A 19,910-nucleotide genomic window follows, 5' to 3' on the forward strand; every position below is an offset into this window, starting at 1 on the left:
CCACTCCTTGATGGACACTTGAGTTGCTTCCGTATTTGGCTATTGTGAATAGTTCTTCAATGAACATGTGAACGTGGACATTCCTTTTGGATTCCAATTGCATTTCCATTGGATATGTATGTAAAAATGGGATTGGGGTTTTTGAATCATATGGTAGTTCTATTTTAAATTTTAGAGGAGCCTCCATATGGTTTTCCACAGTGACTGGACTGTTTTACATTTCCAATTGTTCAAGGGTTCCAATGTCTCTACCTAGTCACTATCACTTGGTATTTTTTAAAGGAAAGTGGGAAAAAAGAAAAAGAAAAGGTATGGAAAAAGGGAAGGAAAGAGGGAGAATAGCAAAGTTATGCACACCTTTTATCATATCTATGGACAAAAGCATAAGAATATGTACAAAATTGTTTATTAATGAGTGTGACACACTCATTAAAAATAAACAAATGTTCATCTAACACCTAGATAAGAAAAATCCAGGGGTAGTTCAGAGCCTTCATTTTAATACAATCTATGGTTAAAGATAACTTTGAGTTCAAGGAAGAAAGATAAATTTTGCAAACGAATTGTGAATGTGTGTGGTTGTGTGTGTGTGTGTGTGTGTGTGTGTGTGTGTGTATGTGTGTGCAGTGATAGAGGAATCATACTGGGGAAAAGACATCAAGATCTATGAGTACAATTTAATTAGAAAATATAAGTATAATAGAAGGAAAATTTCCTTTCCTTTAATTTTTGAAGAAATAGGCTATTTTGAAGAAATAGGCTATTTTCTGAAACATTTTGTATTTGAGAAATCATTGAGTATTATTTGCATGTTGAGTCACCTCACTTTGCTCGGTGATAACACACCTGAACCTCACTGCTCACTATAATACTAATTGCAATTTCCATTTGAGATAGAAATATGTCAGTTTGTTCAGATTTCATCTTTCTGTGTCATTAAAAATTTTAATTTGTCTGAACCATATCAGCTTCCTGGTCACAATGACTTGATGTCTGAAGTATACAAAAACTTTGGAGAAAAAAATACACAAAACTACTTTCAAATATCTATTATTAGGCTTAAAGTTAAATGATTTTCATCACTCTTGGAAGCCATTGACCTAGATGGAATATAAAATATCTTTTTTGGAAGGTGTTAAAGAATAGTTAAAAGAACTTAATGAAAAGCTAAGAAAAATAAGTTAAAACTGAAAGCAGACTGGCTTTTATAGCTAGAAATAGCATGGTCATTAAATAAGAGGTAAAAAACTGGTCGACCTATGAAACAACATGTCCATACCAAAAATTACTTTGGCAATTTGAAAATGGCTTAAAGTGGTGCAAAGTGCTTTTGACATTACTTGCTTAAAAAGAAAAACCTCACATTTCTAAATTGTTAATTGAATTTGTTGAGTTTTATCAATACTTAGAGGCACAGAGATCTATGAGAGTTCATTAGAAACTGAACAAAAGAACCACAGTTGAAAACAATGTCATTTTCTTTTCAGAAACACAATAAAAATGGAAGGAATTAAAGATGTAGAGAATGGAATACATAATAATTTTTACATATCATCAATAGTTACTGGCAAAGAAATTAAATATGCCATAAAACTATTGGCTATGTATATATGGTATTCATGGTGCCCAAACTGCTTTCAAATTAATAGTATATTTGTCAAGAAGCAAAGGAACATATATCAACACATATGAGACTGAAAACAAATGAGCCACATGTAAGGTCATGTGGAAAAAAGACATAGTGTTTAAGAATACATACTAGAAGGTCACATTAAAACTTTACTGTGAGAATGAAGGAATGTCACCTGTAGTTTGGTATTCTCTACAAAAGTTAACTTTCTTCCAATTGGAGTACAGCCAAATTCCTGAAGGTAGTAGGTCTTGTGATTCCTTACTGTCTATCTGCACTAACCTCAGGTAGAGATGGTCATGTGTGCCTTTTGTCATGTAATGTAAGTTGTGCATATCTCTATTTCAAATCTCTTCACAATTTATCTGTAGTTACATGTTAACATATTTCCTCATTTATCTGAGATGTTTGGGAACGCTTCTTATTCCTTTTGGGATAAATAGTACCACCATAACACCTAGATTAGAGTGACCACCAGTAAAAATATGTATTAAGTAATATTCACTACTCTTAGCATCAAACCAAGCATGCAGTCCTGTCCCATCTTTGAATATACCATATCTTTAAAACCTGGATCAAGACAAATGGCAGAAAAGAGGTGAGCTTTTATCAGATTTTCTTGCTATCTCTAAGGTTTCACGCTTCAATCATGAGCCACAGTTTCATAGGCCTTTCAATAGTGATAAAAGTTTCATGGACTACCTACCATTCAATTCATATCCAGGCTAAGAATACTTTGATACTGCTAGCATGCCTATTGAGAAAATCAAATCTGCACTAGCTGCAGCCATAACCAGTAGAGGTATTAAGGGAGCCCCATGTGCATTAATATTCACCCTTAAAAATAAATTAGGTTATTTGTGAGAATATGAATGAAGTTGGGAAACTTTATGTTTAAAGTGAAGTAAGCCAGACACAGAAAGACAAATAATTCATGTTTGTCCTTATTTGTAAAATAGAAAACAATTAGACTCATAGAAGTAGATTGTAGAATGGTGATTTTCAGGAAACAAAAGATGGGGGAAATATGGATTTGGTTAAAATTACAAAGTTTCAAAAATATAGAATTAATAAGGCCTCAAGATCTAATGTACAACACAATAGCTATCTAGCAATACTGCATTGCATACTTCCAGTGTGCTGAGGGCATAGATCTTAAGTATTCCCCTGAAAGAGAGAAATAAATAAGTAAATAAAAATAACTGTGTGAAGAGATGGAAATCTTAACTAGTTGGGTCATGGTAAACATTTCATAATGTAAATGTGTAGTGAAATATCTCAATGGGTAGCTTAAATATATGCAATTTATCTGCCATTTTTACCTCAATAAAGCTGGAAAAAATGGCCAAAGGAAGTCATTAAAGGAGAAAGAAAATAATGAAATAAGCTTTGAGCACTACAGGAAGAAAAAAACATAGGAAACAAGCAGGAACATGAGCAAATATAATAACTAAACTTATGAGTTTTCTAAATTATATCTGATGAAATGATTATATGATTATAACAAGATCTTAAACTTGCCACAGGTATTAAAAATAGAAAAGTTAAGAGATCTGTGTGGTCATAAGGTTTCTGGCTTGGCAATATATGGTAAATGTTGATTCTGGATACTAGTAGACTGCTACATCATGCCCACATGCACGCAGCAACATCCATAGAAATCAATAAGAATAACAAAGTAATATATTTAAAACATGATAAACACATGATCTAGGTATGATTCATGGGTATACACCCGAAGGAATCAGTCTGCATACAATAGGGATAACTGGACACCCCTGTATCACAGCACTGTTCACAATAGCCAAACTATGGAATCAACATAGATGTCCATCAACAGATAACTAGGTAAAGAAAATGAAGCATATATGCCCATTGGAGTATTATTTAGCCATAAAGAAGATTAAAATCATGCTGATAACAGGGAAATAGATAGAACTGGTTAAGAATAATAAGCCAGACTCCAAAAGACAAGTTTTGTTTTCTCTCAATTTGTAACCTAAATTTTTAAAAGACACAAAAATAGAAGGGGGCCTATTAAAGAAGAGAAGGGGGACTGAGAGACAGGGAAGGAAGATAAGAAAAGTTTGAGGGAAGACATATGATCAAAGATTATATGCATGTATAAAATACCACAATAAAGCTCATTTTTTGTATAATTATATATGCCAATAAATGTTTTAAAAAGCATAAATAAATTGAGATGGAATTTTTCAAAATATCAAAAACTCAAGGGAAGTCAAGAAAAAAAAACATAAGAATAAGAAACAAAGAAAACAGATGGAAGAAACTGATAAAAATGGCAAAGTTGAGTATTAATACATAAAAAATTACCTTAACCATAAATGGCTTAAATATACTAATTAAATGGCATGTTAGCAAAATAGAAAAATGACCCACTGTATTTATGTTGTTTAAAAGAAAATCACTTCAAATTCAATGACATAGGTACACTAAAAGTTAAAAACTAGGAAAAGAGATTTACAGAAACATTAATTTAAAACAAAATAATTAAAAGGGCCTGTGTTCCATACCCAGTATTGCTAGGACAAAGGAAAAAAAGCTAAATCCTGTAATCTCAGATCTCAGGAGGCTGAGACAAAAGGATCTTCATTCAAGGTCAGCCCAGACTACCTAGAGAGATCCTGTCTCCAAAAAAAAAAAAAATCAGGTGAAATACATTTAGTGTAAAGAAAGCCAGCAGAGACAAAGAAAAACCTTATTTAAGGGTAATATGGTGAGCCCACCAGGAATGCATACTGGTCCTAAATGGGCCCAGATCCATTACCTTCCCATAATCATTGCTTAATTTTCTCTTGACATGATTGGCTTATTCAACGTTGAGTAAACAGATGAAATGGCGAATTGAACACTACAGGTCATTCTGTCATTTATATCTCTATCCATGAGTTAAATAGAAAATTTTTACTTATTCTATTTTTATAATATGTTTACATTTCTATTATTTTTATTTTATAAGAATTATATATTCACATCTAGGAAGAGTGAAGGCACTTCAGAATGCCAAAAATGAACAAGCCAGATATGCCATGGGGTTTAATTTAGACATTTCTCTTGCCATATCCTAACACTTTACCTTGATATTATTGGTGTGAACTTGGTGGTACTATTTGAGTATATTATTACTTCCTTATCTCTAGGCTGTATATGCACAGGCCATTAAATGATTTCATAAAACCAGAAATGGATTATGAATTTTCATACTTAGGATATTTTAGTGTTCTAAATTCAACTTAACTGAAAGACATATGGGAGAGTAGTTATTGAGTCATATGTTGTGAAAAAAAAAGAATCATGTCAGTAATAGCTTTTAAATTTATGTGCTGTGAATAAAATCTGAGTGTGCCTTTTCATACTGGAGTGGTTATCAAGTGATAGCCACTTGATAGCAAAGTGGATAAGTTTATTTAAATTTTTATTTAATTTTAGCTTTATTCATATAATGGAGGCCATCTTCTTTAAAGTAAAAATAAGTTGAAAATAAACACTATTCTTTTTATTAGATACAGGAACAGAAACCAAGTCAATTAATATTTTCAAAGTCTTCACATGGTTCTATGACTACTGCATGCCTCTAGTCCTTTCCTTCATTTGGGGATGGACATCCCTGGTATACTTACACATAGTTCTCTTCTTTAATATATTTTATGGTTTCAGAAATTTGTGAACAAATATAATCAAATCCAAAGCCAGGGGTAGTCCTATGGAAATGTACACTTTTTATTAGAGATTGTGAAAATTTTGTAGATATTACTATATCATTTTCTGTATTCCTTCTCCCTCAATTTTAGAAGCTTAATATAGGATTATACTTAATATTTTCATGAAGAAGTCTAGTTTTTATCTTACCTAGCTCCAAATCCCTCTACTTAATTCTGTCTTTCATCTAAATTGAGTACTTTCTAATAACTATATATATATATTGTTATTCTATAGTTATTCTATAGAGAGAGAGAGAATATATATATATATACATATATATATATTCACAGAAATGAATGCAGGAAGAAAGTAACAATGTCTTGAATTCTATTCCATTATTAATAAATTAGATTACACTGATACAATTTTTTAATTTAAGTTTCTTTCATTTATGGGGGGGAGAGAGGATAAAGGAGAATGATGGAGGGGGTGAATTCAACTATAATAGATATATTTGATGTATTATAGGAAGTTTTGTAAATGTCACAATGTACCCCCAGCACCACAATAATAAGAAATAAAAAATAAATTTAAAAAGGAAAAAAAAATCATGACAGCATTGTGAGAGAAAAATCACATTTCCAAAAAACTGAGTTTGACAGAAAATGATGCAATTTTCTCAAGCTGTAAATCTATAAAGACAGATGGTTAAAATGAGATTCCCTGATTCTAATTCTGATGCCATCATTCCATCCCTCATTTCATTTTAACATGTAGACATGTCTGGTGGCAGGATCAGAGGGTGAGAAAGGCGTATCTAGTAATTACTCTTGTTCACAGTAATGCTAAAGCACTTTTAAATAAGTTGAGATCTCCATAAACTAGTACCACTACTATTGTCAAGGGTTATCATTTAAAATGCAAATTAGTTACAGCTTATACAAGGAAAAGGCATCACAACAATATCATGAAGATGAAGTTGCTGTGGGCTTTGTTATTGATTTATAAACTTTAGTTCCAAGAGGATATATCCAAAAATAAGAATACAGTTATTGTATACCATAAAAATGCAACACTAAATAAATTCACAGAGAAAGATTTAGCTAGTGGAACTGTGTTCAGATACTCAGATCTAGCTTTGGTTGTACTTGGGACACCTGCTTTTAAGTTTTGTCTCTTCAATGAAGCCTTTACTAACTTCTCCAGAAAAATCACTTTAACCCTACCTTCCTAATCAAACCAGCATAGCATTTTGATATATCTGTATTATCATTTTTAGCCTAAGGCAAGCTCATCTTTCTCATTGTTTTACCCCTAAGTAGAAATATTTCTTTTAAATATCTACATAATATATTCTGTCCTCTATGGTTCTTGGTCTCCTAGAAGACTTGAATTTTTCCTATAGCTTAAAACAATGAGGTCTAAGAAGATGCACTATGATTCTTGTCTGTTTGTCTATTAAGAACCTTCCTTCCATGTAATCTATGTGAGCAGCCTGAGATTAGCCCTTCTTCCAAAGAGTGCTGGTGTCTAAACCAAAAGCCAAGGACCAACCTGGTGTAAGGCATGGGGCAATAGACTTCCTGGTTCTTTTCTTACAGTTGGATTTTCTCTATAGATTGTGAGCTCTTCTTGGACAGTCTTTACTCACCAGCATGGTGGTGAGATATAAAGGGCTGAAGTCCAGGTATGTTGAAAACATACCTATTTTGATTCAACCTTTAACTGGTCACTCAGAAAGAAAAGTTTCTGTTTAGCCTAGTCATTCCAGGTTTTAAACAGGTATTTTAGGTCAAAACCTCAATCAGCAACAGTCTGGTTTTTCTGTTTAATTGCTTGTTTAGAGCATCTTTTGTGAAAGTATTTTAAGATAAGTAACAAGTGATATAATAAGGATAGAAGTCGATTCAAATATCTTTATCTTATGTTTTAATCTCTTCCCACTCACCATAAAATATTTTATTCTATTGCGATTATTCATATTTGTTCATTTCTCTGCCAAACTAAACTCTTTGAAGTAATGGACCTCTTTTTAATTTATATTTTATTTCCAGATTTACCTTATAGCCAGATAGTTTATGCTTTCTGTGTGAAAGAACAGAGGAATGAAAAGAAATATTATATATAATCCACCTGAACAACTTAGTGAGCATTTAGTGGATGGAATTTAAAAATTCTCACTTTCCTGTTCAACTCACATGAAGATGTGCTTTAAATAAAATGCTTGGGAATTAGCTGTTGAAGTCAAGAAGTCAATAAAGTACAACAGGCCTAATATCAGTTTCTTTCTATTATTATATTTTAGAAAATACACTTCACATAAGATAATTGACTAAAGATTTATGCAAACATGTAAAAGTGGGGAAAAATCTTCTATTAGTTTCTGAAAGTTTCCTTTCAGTTACCTTTTCTAAGTCCAAATTTTGGATATCCATTATGGATTATGTTTTCAAGAAAATGTCAACCAAAGAGGATAGAACTATGTCTAACATTTTATTTTTGAGATGTGAGTTACAATGGTTCCAGGAATGAATACATCTTTTTGTCATTCTCTATTACAATACTGAAAGATACATTTGGGCTTTGTTCAAGGCGAAATGCAATTTAGGAGACAAAGCGAATGTTAGGAAGAGTGGTTCTAATTTATTATGGCTTTATCCAGCAGCTTGTAAAAGAGGAGTTCTGGAGAGCTTTGTAAAAGATGTAAAATTGAATGATTTCTCTGCTTGGTTACTTCACCTTTTTTGGTTTGGGCATAGTAATTATTTTGTTTGAGCTTTGTAGTTTTAATTCACTTGGTGAAAACAATATTTATCTCTGTTAAGAAATCATCTTCTCTTTAGTGTCATGATGTGAACAAAGAATATAAACTTTGCATAAACAGAAGTGAGGGCTAGAATCTAGTCAGAAACAAAGACAACACGTTGCCAACCTAAAAAAAGCCTTTACAAGCTGCAGAGGAAAGGTTTTAACTGCCTCACTACTTACCTAATTTGTATTCAATTCAAGAGTCTTAGATTCTAATATTCAGTGAAAGTGTCTGCCCTGGTCTCTTAGAACAGTCTCTAATTTTCCTCTCATTTGTTTTGGCTCCTTCAGTTAGAGTTGAATCAATAAACAATGAGGCATAATATTAACATTGTAGAGTGCATTGAAAATGATTATCAGTTGGCCTAGAACTGTAAGTCCAGGTGGTTATTTTGCAATAATTGTATTGTGATGTTTCCTGCCTGATAGGGTGTTCTCTTTCTGTTTCATTCACATAATAAATGCTATTTCATGATTGGCTTCTTGGCCCTGGAAGTTCTTGAGTTGTCTCATTTTACTAAACTCTATTTTCAGTTAGTCATTGTTTTTTTTTTTATTGTTTCTAAAATGACTTGTTCAAATTTAAATTCTTGATGGAATAATGAATTTCTTGTCAGATTAATGTGATTTTATTTTTTATTTTCTGGCAATGAATCCCAAACAGTAATCTTAATCTTGAACCAAAACTTCAGTAGTTGCTTATTTTAATGAAAGTTACTTTAAAGCAAGAAAAATTGTACTACTAACATAGAAAGCATACTTTGTACATTTGTTTAGAATCTGAATTTCAATATGGACATTTGTGACCTATTTTCCCCTATTTCGTGCCTTTCATTCAGCTTTCTAATCTATTTGTAAACATTAATTTATTAGCAGCTGCCATCTAAGACCAATGCACAAAATTTTAATTTTCTGATATTCTCTAAGTCTGGGTCTTCACAAAACATACAATAACTTGACTATATTTTATCATGTAATAACTATTATGTTCTATAATTTGATGTGGAAAGAATAAACCCCAGCATTGTGTATTATTATTATTATTATTATGAAACATGAACTCCTATTATGTCTTTTGTCTAACAACCTTTAATACTTACCCATTCCAAACTTCTTTTTGAATGAAACTCAGCTGTATCAATACAAGCACAGGAATATTTTCTTTAGGTTAAATAATACATGTTTCAATTCTTTCAGTATGTAACACTTAATTTAAGCATGAATAGGACTATGTACTAAATGCACTATCCGTATTCCTGATTCAGGTTTAGTGTCATTCACAGACAGAAGAGATGAACTAGGATGGAGAAGAGGGAATGGGAAAGGGGAAGGAAACTTGCACAGTCAGAGGTGGAATGACCTTAATGTCCTAACCATTCACCACTTCTATAGAAAGTGTGTGTTGGAGGGGGCAGTGCTGTATACACGATCATGTATGGTTTGTGTATTCAGGGACTGAAGTGAGGCATCATATGGAGACACAAAAAAATGAGACAAATATTTCAGATCGCATATTGCACCTACCACAATAATATTCTCCTGTGATTTCTAGAGGTCTGTTTCTTTCTGTAAACATTTGGGAAAAATGTACAACTATTTGCTATAGTTGGAATAAGGGGTGCATGTCTGGAGCTTGAGATCTTTTTGCTGCAGAATAAAATAAAATATGCCTGACTTTCCTGAGATCGGTTACCTGCTTGATTCTATTCAGATATAATATATATAACAACAACATATGTAATACTTAATGCATCTGAATAAGTGTTATGAGGCTTAAAGGTTTGTATACTAATTTATCATTATACACTATTCTTTGCTACCTGGAACTCAATTGGGACTGTTGAAGTTTGATAACTTAAACTTTTATAGGATATAAAAAAGTATTTTGAACATACATATGTACATTTTAGCATATTTTTGTAGCATGATTATTCTATGACAAATAGGAAGTTTCCAAAAGAAAATATACTTCTCTAAAAATGACCTACATGTAAGCATTCAATACACACTCACAAGATCATAGACATGGCACCTGCCTATGCTCATGTTTTGTAACTAAACCTCCTTTACTGGATGTGTGGCTCAAGTGGAGTGCCTGCTTTGCAAGCCCAAAGCCCTGAGTTCAAACCCCAGTCCCACCAAAAAAAAAAAAAAAAGATTGTCCAACCATTCCTTAACAGGACTTAGAGAACTACAAAGAAAATCAAATTTAGTGGTTTCTGGAATTACTCTTTTGTTTTAATTTTATAAATCAAACATGATTTCTGTAGGGAAATAGGCCACCTGGAAGCTTTTTAAAATTATCCTCCTTATATAAATTTTACTTTTAGTAAGTTCAACCGTGCTTTCAAAAGTTTACTTCAAGACTTTTATTTAGCAAGTTTTTAAGAGACTTATGCTTTAAAATTAATATGTATATCTGACAACTACAAGCAATCTATTTACATTGAACATGCTTATTGAAATTTTGATGTTTACAATGAACTGGCAAATATCTATATAAAACAATATATCTTGCTTATATTACCTTAAACTAAAATATGAGAGGAAACTGAACAATGGGAACAATACTCAGAAACAATAATGAGACATGTTAACGAAATGTTTGTCAAGAGAACTTGGGATTCATGACAGAGAATCTGAAAATAAATATGAGAACAATTCAAGTATGGGAGGAGTGGTTCTGCAAAAAACGTTAATAAGATTCAGCATGACTTTGTAATAACCCAGAAGGGAAAAAGACATAAAATGATGTGTTTGTTTCTATCTACTTATCAAGAGATCACCATGATCCTGTGTTTTCTTGCTTAATTCTTATACCTGGTATAAAAGAGAAAGCTTAAACTTTTAGAATCTAATTCTAAATTTTTAAATTACTCTTTTGATAAGTACTTAATTTTTTTAAGTTTTATTGTTCACATATGGAAAATAGGGTGAATAATATTTGCTTCATTATATAATGAAAAATTTCAGACATGCCTGTGTACAAAATTTGCAACATATATTTGGGGTTTGTAGTAGGTTAAATTATGTTCCACAGAAAAGTATGTCTAAATCTTAATCCAGGGTACATATGAATGTCATTTTATTTTAAAATAGGGAATTTAAAAATGTAATTAAGTTGAAGATCTCAAGTTGATATCAGCCAGGATTTAGGGAGAACTCTTAATCCAATGACTGCTGCTCTTATAAGAGAAAAAAGGAAACCTTGACACACAAAGGAAAGGTCTTATAAAGTTAGAAGCATGAATTTGAATTGCAAAGTTCCAAGCCACAGATCCTGCAGAGTTTGGAGTGGTCACCAGAAGTAAGGAAAAAAGCTTGGCACAGATTTTATCTTTTAGAGTCTTCAGAAAGTATCAATAACTGACAATACTTTGATTATGGATCTCTGGCCTCCAGGTCTGGAGAGGTTAGATTTATCTTATTTTATGTCATCAAATTTGTGATAATTTGTTACAGCAGTCCTAGGAAACTAGTACTGTCTTCAAAACTGATTTTTTTTTCTAATTCTCTTGATTTTCTGTGAACATGTGTATTGTCAAGCCTGATAGCTAGTCGGTGTGTGCCAACATAGCCATATCAGTTAAATTAGTTGGCATTGATTTGTTTAGTGCCCCACTCTGATAAGGCTGGGCTTGTGCCATGTACACCACTACTCCATATTTATTTTACTGATTCAACCTGAGCACCATGAAGATGTTTATGGCTGGTGTGCATTTTGAGAATAAAGGTGAATTTAGAATGGGATCTGGAGATGATAATACAATAAATTACAGAAGAAAGAGGATAGGATGTCACCAGGGATATCTCTTGTCTGCTAAGACAGCTACAAATAGAGACTATTTATTAATTGTTAGAGTAGAAATACATGTAGATTCAGATTCCATCTACCTGAAAGAAGAGTTTTAAGCATGCCAAAGGCAGGCATACAAACAAAAGTGTCTCCCAACCTCTTGGCCACAACTAAATTCCTGTGACCTTTTGGTTAAATTCCAACAACTCTAAAATAACATGGACTATTGGTATAACTAGGTTGCCAAAGTTCTAGGTATTTGTGAAAAGTGAAAAATGAACATTTCACATTCTCATGATTTTAAAGTCTAATTAGGTAAAAAGTATACATTTGAAAATGTAATAAGTAGTAGCAAATTATAAATGTCATCCAACAGTCAGCGGCAGAAGTCGATTTCTGATTTTTTGTGCATTATGGATACTTCCCACAGCTTGCTACAGGCAATAGAAACTGAAATGTATCCAAGTAACACATACTATGTTCTTTTGCAAGTAGCTATATGACTAAACACTCTCTCAGTATACATCCCTCAAGAGCTGCTGGTAGTGAAATTTTATGTGACCCTAGGTAATACTCAAGAGTAAACACTGGTAATAACATTAATAGTATTAAATTAACGAAAATTTCTTTCTTTTGTTGTAGCACTAGGGTTTAAACTCAGGGCCTACACCTTAAGCCACTCCACCAGTCCTTTTTGTGATGGGTTTTTTGAGATAGGGCCTTGTGAACTATTTGCACAGGCTGGCTTCAAACCACGATTCTCCTGATCTCTGCCTCCTGAGTAGCTAGGATTACAGGTGTGAGTCACCAGTGCCTGGCTAAATTTCCTATTTTTAAAAAGTGTATTTTCCTTAACGAAATCTGTACAGTTATTGAGTATTGCTGTTTTACTATTTAAATATAGAATTTTATATTTGAAATGCTTTTTAAAATTTTTCTTCCATTACAATATGTTTTAAGATAAATTATTAACATAGAAGAGATAGACATGATTACCTATAAAGGTTATGTTTATTTTATCTACTAACTAAAGTCTAACCAATCTGTACTGTGCTTATTAAAATATATCCTTGATTCACAAGGGAAACAAAAGCAATGTTTTAAGCATGAAAGCATGTAACTATTATTCACCAACGGAAAAAAAAAAGACAAGAGAAAGTGGAAAAACAACAATGGTCTGTGAAATAATATTTTAAACAACTATTTAACACCATGTGGAATATTCTCTGAATATAAAGCAGATGCATCTATCTTTGATTGTCTTCATGTCATGAAAAATAATTTGGAAATACTTATGTTTTCAGTTTGTTATTATTCTTAAGAACTAGCAAATGTGCTCCAAATAACATATACACTAGTCTCTGTAAAAACAGATAAATATTATAAATTTGCCATAATCTACTCTGTGCACTCCTATTTAAATTCTTGTGGAAAATGAAAAAGAATGACTGCAAAACATAAAATAAGAAAAAGAAATACCCTGTATTTTCCGTGATCTAAGTTAGGTCTGAATCCAGTTTTTACTGCCTCCTACTAACTTTTGGATCCCATCTAATTTAGCAAAATTTATTACTAGGTGTTTAAAGAAAGAGCCCCTCCGTTGGGGCATTGATTAGAATAAGGAAACTTGTATTAATTATCTCTAATTCCATCCACTCTTACAGTTTTGACATGCTATGCACTTCATTGATGGAGCTTACCAGAATATGGATTCCCTTCTCCAGATAAAATCACATCCTTTATGAATTAATCAACCTGAAACATATTCTAGCCCAGATTCTAGGCTTACAATTTACTATGGGACTTTCTTTCTTTTCTTTTTTATTTTTGGGGGACTGGGGCTTGAACTCAGGATCTACACTTCTACAATTTTAGCCACTACACCAGCCCTTTGTCGTGAAGGGATTTTTTGAGGTAGGGTCTTGAGGAACTATTTGCCTGGGCTGGCTTCAAATAGTGATCTTCCTGATCTCTGCCTCCTGAGCATCTAGCATTATAGGTGTGAGCCACTGGCCCCTGGCTCTATGTGCCTTTTGATCCACTGGTATCCAGTAACACATTTGTTCATCCATTGGCAATATCCAGAAATGGAGTTTGTCTCAGATGATATGTTCTATGAAGAACAAAGTAAACAAACAAGCGAACAAAAGAAAACACTGCTTAGAGTTGACCCCTCACCTACTCAGATGCTCAAAGGTTTGCCCCTTTCCATGGAAGCTGGTGCAGATCCCAGCTGTTCAAATGTTATTCATTATTATCAATTACTCATTAATTACCTTGAAGATTCTCCCTGTGGACACCTCTGATCTTTATTCATATCACTTGTTCCCAGCTATATGCATCATATCACAATCATCTCTGAAGCTTCTAAACCTCCTGAGACACAGGCCACATCCAAAAGAATTAAAATCAGAATCTGGTATGTGAGGTGAGCTGCAGGCACAAGTTAAGTTTCCAGTCTCTTGGTTGTTCAAATGTGCAGCTTGATAGTTTCTCTGCATATATATATGCTGTAATGGGCCTCACACTTGTTACAAAGGCACTCTACTGCTTTAGCCACTTTGCCAGCCCTGTTTTGTATTGAGTATTTTCAAGATAGGGTCTCACCAACTATTTGCCTGGGCTGGCTTTGAACAGTGATCTTCCTGATCTCTGCCTCCCAAGTAGCTAGAATTACAGGCATAAGCCACAGGCACCAGGCTCTACTTCAGATAATTTGAAAGTATGCCACAGACTAGACAGAGCTTACACACGTAAGGCTATTATCTAAGGACAAAAAATAGCAAGAAAGGAGCAACCATTAGGGGGTCCAAGAAACATTTCCCAATGCATCTAGTCAGAGCCATTTATTTCTTTTGTATGCACAGGACCATACTACATCTCTGACTTAAGCCCATCAAGTTCTGAATACAGAATCTGGCCTTTGAGAGAGTTCAAAAAATTCTCCTTTAAATAGTCAAGCAATGTGTGTCACATGAGTCATGCCAGTTATAACTGCAAACCAGTTACATTTCAAAACTTAGCACATCATAAATTCTAAGCACTTAATTTGGCCAAGAATTAAAAAAAAAAAAGGCTCATGCTTATCTAGTGTATGTTGGATGTGCTTACTTTTGATTTTTTTCCCCATATGTAATATCCCATTTACTTTTTGTCTTGTAGGAATTTCCACAAATATCTTGTCTTCTAATGGTACTCTTTCTTGTCTTCCAGAATTCTTTTTTTATACCACCAATATAATTGTTGCAATATTCATGCACAATTGTGTTGCTTAATTAAAATATTAAATTCATGTTTTCAATTTTATGTCATCACCATTTTTAATATCATGTCATTATTGGACTAGGGGTACATTGTGACATTTACAAAAATGCTTACAATATATTATAGTTTGAATTCACCCCTTCCATCATTCTATTTTATCTCTTTGTCCCCCATTCCTTGAATAGTTTCAACAAGTCCCATTTTTTAATTTTCATACATAAATGCACAATATGTCCACCATATTCATCCTTTTACACACTTTCCCTATTCCCTCCCACCTCTCACTGGTACTAACCTCCCAGACAGGACCTGTTTTACCTTCCTATACTCTATTTTTGAAAAAAGACATTTTTATTTGTTTAAGATAGCTCTACAAGGAGTTTCATTGTGATATTTCCATGTATATTCTTATGGCATTGTTTTTTATTGTACTTCATTATCGTGTTTTTTCAAATGACGTTGTGAGGTAAACTAAAGACAGTTATGTGTGTTCAAACTAAAGATAGATATGTATGCTCAAACACGGATATTGAACCAGAATTTCTCCTCGAAGATTGGTTAATGTATACTTACTGTTTTAGTCATTATTTTATTATTAATGATGACTAATAGACATAATAAAATTATGTCTACATAAGTCAGTTGTTTCCAAAGTGCAACATTTAGTAAACCAGAAAGTTTACAAAATACCTGATTTAACTGAACAAGAAACAATCTGGCATGCCAGTGACACTTTTCATGTTTTAACTTACCTAATTTTGGTTAACTTTGCTTTGTATGAAGTTCTTCAGATATGTCTGCTTTTAGTTGAAAGTTTTCAATACAATATAGCTTCTTTATTGTGTTTTAATTTCACTTTCAAATATGTATTGCAATCAATTACTTTTATCATCAACAACAGTAAATAAAAACAGGGCTCTGGGTCTGTGCTTCCATGTATGTATGTGTGTGTTTGTGTGTGTGTGTGTGTGTGCACGCTCATGTGTGTATGTGTATCACTGAATGTAATACCTTTGGAAACACAGGTAATTGTAACACATCAGCAATAATATCTGTCTCTGAGGATAGTAGATATTATCTTATGTCATGTCTTCTTTTGAACCATGACATTTTATCATACTATGGAACTAGCTTCTATAGTCTCTGAGACCGAATGTCTCTTTGTTACATTTTAAGACATTATCCTAGAATGTTTATCTTCTCAAAAAAGGTATTTGGTTGAAGTCATTAAGCATAGCATCTAATTACCACTAGGGTTATTTTCTTACAAGGACCTATATAAGAAGCATGACCTACCTGGGAAATTTGTAATTACATGATTGTACACTTTTTATTAAATTGTCTAGTTTGCTAATAGACAATCAATGTAATTTTATATTTTGGATGATGTTTCAATGAATCAGGAGAGTATCAAGAAAAGAAGAGAGAAAAATGCTGCCTACTAGTATTTTGTAATCAGCTGAAAGTGAAATGACCTGGTCATCACAATCTATACTTACTATAATATATAATAGCAAAAAAATTACTACATAACAGAATAGTACATGTACCTGTCTCCTATGAATCAATTTTGCAAAGATTTTTGGAGGAGTAATTGCCTGAATCTTTAACAATTTTAGCTATGTTTACATACCAATTCTGAACTGAACAGACACTCAAGCTATTTTCAAATACTCTAGTCATCCTTTTACTCTACTGGCTTTAAAATTAAAATATCAAAACAACTCATTGACCTAATAACAAAGTTTATAAAGATGAGTTTTTCTCAACTGATTTTACTAGATGTTTTTCTTTGAGTTAAAAAAATCAAATCATTTTACTGTTTTTTGTAGCTCAATTTCAATCACCACCACTAATATGAATAACTTTATATTCATCACTCAAACTGGGCTTTAGAAATGCAATAATTAGTCCACTGTAACTTTTGAATGCAAGGATGAAATTACAACAGTTATTGGAAATTATTATTGGTAAAAAATATCAGCAGAATAAACTATAGCCCAGGTTTTCAAATAATGGAATGATAAGCTCAAATAATACCATATGTGAATATAAGAACACTTGGTCCAAAGTGTTATAAAAAGTTCCTAAATCCCATCAGTAAGTTTAAGATTGAAAGAGTTTATATTAAGAGATATGTGAGACTGCTCTTGACTTTGTGCCCCTGGCTGTGTCAATACTCTGTGCTGCTTAAGTGGTGAGCTGTGGAAAAATAAGATAAAATGATACCTTCTCTTTTGCCTAGAGCATTTATTGACCTTTTCAATAAATGGACCTTAAGCTCATTTTACTCTTGTTAATGTTTAATTCATAATAAATGAACGAAAAGGTAAAGCTTTCAGGTTTGTAAAACATCATCGAGCATTGCATAATGAGAAGGAAACCTGACTTGGTTACTCCCCTGGTTTTTATGTCAAACAAAGTAAATTCAAGAGCAGGAACCATGCTTTTTTGATTCATGGAAAAGTGAAGCAAATCTCTTGCCAAATACATTTGCCATGGCTTTTAATTCCTAAGATATATATATAGAGAGAGAGAGAGATCAAATTATTTTTCTTTAGTAACAAATCCAAAAAAAGTATATTTGAACATTAGTACATGAGAAAAAAATTTTAAGTAACTGCAAGAACAAGGAGTACACCATAAGTTGAGTTGTGCCCAGTGAAAGCAAATAACTTGTTTCAAAACATCTCAAAAGAATAGATGTAATATCAAGTTCTTGTTCAAGGGGAAGATCAAGAGGAAGGAACAATTTTGACTGTGAAGAAAAAGTAAAGACGATTGTTTTCCTTTCCATAGTATTGTATGTTTCCCATAGATTACAAATACTGAGAAATTAAACAAGTAATTCCAAAAAGACTTTCCTTTTCTCAAACTGGTCTTTTTTAAGTACTGTGGGCATGAAAGCAATCAGTGCCTGACAAAACATTCATGGAACCCATGTCTACTGGTTGCAGCTTAAGAAATGAGAGCAGGAACCAAGTATTTAATCAGAAGATAGTTTGGGTTGATTTTTTTGTCAGGTGTATTATATGTGTTGAGTAATTAATTGCAGGAAAAAAACCTTTAAATTAGAAAATGGCTTTTTTTTAACAAATGGTGACATTGAGTCTCCAGGGCCCCTATAATTTACCACAGCATAAAAGGCAGAGTTTAAAATTGAAACCGAGTTCTTTTTGTCCCAAAACGATAATGTCCAAAACTTGACCTTGAAGTGAAATATTCAATAATTAATTAAATACCTAATGGATTGGTCCAGGGCAATTACCAAGAATGATTTAGAGAGCTAATTTAATTTACAGAAAGTGTATTTTATTTCTCCTTTGCTCACTTCCATGGTTCATTTTATATATAATATTGAACTCAAAAATGGAAAGAAAAGAAAAAACCCTTTTTCAATGAATATTGTAAATTTGCAAGCATAAACAATGATGCCTTTTGCCCTTTGGCTTCCGCCGGTTCATGTTTGAAAGATCTTCAGAATGTAGATTCATTTTCAGGCATTTGTCTTTGACTTCACAGCAAAATCCTTAGAGAAGAGTAGAGAATGGTATCTTTCCATAGCACAAGTCCTTCATGGTTTTGGAACCAAGGTGAGCCTCAGTGGCTCCTGCCCTAAGGGTAGTTCCTTCTGAAATTAGGAAGTATGAGTATTTCTGAAAGGGCTGGTCTTTCTTTAGGCAGACAAGGGAGACAAGCCCCCACCCATCCAATATTATACGTTATCACACAACCAATATTATACATTATAATAATCTCTTGTCAGATTCTACCAGTAGTGCAAAATTGTCATAGCTCTGCTGCACAGCTAGTAACTCCATTCCTGTCTAGCCTATCATCATCCATCACCTCTCCAAATTCCAACCTGTCTTCCATCTAGCTAATTCCACAATTAATCCCAATTCTGCTCTATGATTCTTTTCTCTGATTACTCTACATTAGTTTTTGGATTCTACCAAATGTGCTCTCTGGAAAATCCTTTTTGCTCCAACTTCTTGATAGGGAGATTTTTCTAATTCAGAATATAAGTAGAACTTGAGCCACCACCTATACACTTCTATCTCCCCTGTCAATGTTATTGAACAATCCCTTTGAACATTTCACCCTGTACATGATTGTGTTGACCCCTTAGCTTCAGTATTCCCCTCCTTTTCCGGTCCCATGAGGATCTGCAATATTCTATGGGACAAAAGGTCAGAATTGAGAAATGTTAACCCTTCATTATCTCCATGGTTAGCATCCATGTAAAACCTAAGTGAAGAGGTTTTGTGCTGATTTCAAACAGAAACTGAAAGAAAAATAGAATTAATTAATTTATCTGTTACTTTGTTTAATAGCTATTATCTATCTTGAAATTTCCTTTGAATCTCTAAGACATCACAGCCAGACAGTTTAACACTGTACAAGGAATTAGTCACCCTTGAGTTCTTCCTATAACCCATCTTCACACACTCCAAATTAACATAGTTCCTCAAACTATTTTCCAGGATCCCAGTCAAATGTCACAGAGAAAATCTCAAGCATATTTAAGTCTACTATCTCCCCAGTGATGGTCTACTCTGGAAAACCAATGATACCAGAATCTTAAAATAGATATCATTTTTTGGTGAGTAAGTGAACTTCTCCTAGATTTTCTTTATGATATTTTCAAAAATTGCACATAGGCAGCAGATATGTAACACTATTGCATCTGTTAAATCAAGTATATTCATAATTTTTACAAAAAGAAATTAATTTTTCTGTATATTA

The sequence above is a fragment of the Castor canadensis genome, chromosome 2 (genome assembly GCF_047511655.1).
Source record: "Castor canadensis chromosome 2, mCasCan1.hap1v2, whole genome shotgun sequence".
NCBI classification, from domain to species: domain Eukaryota; kingdom Metazoa; phylum Chordata; class Mammalia; order Rodentia; family Castoridae; genus Castor; species Castor canadensis.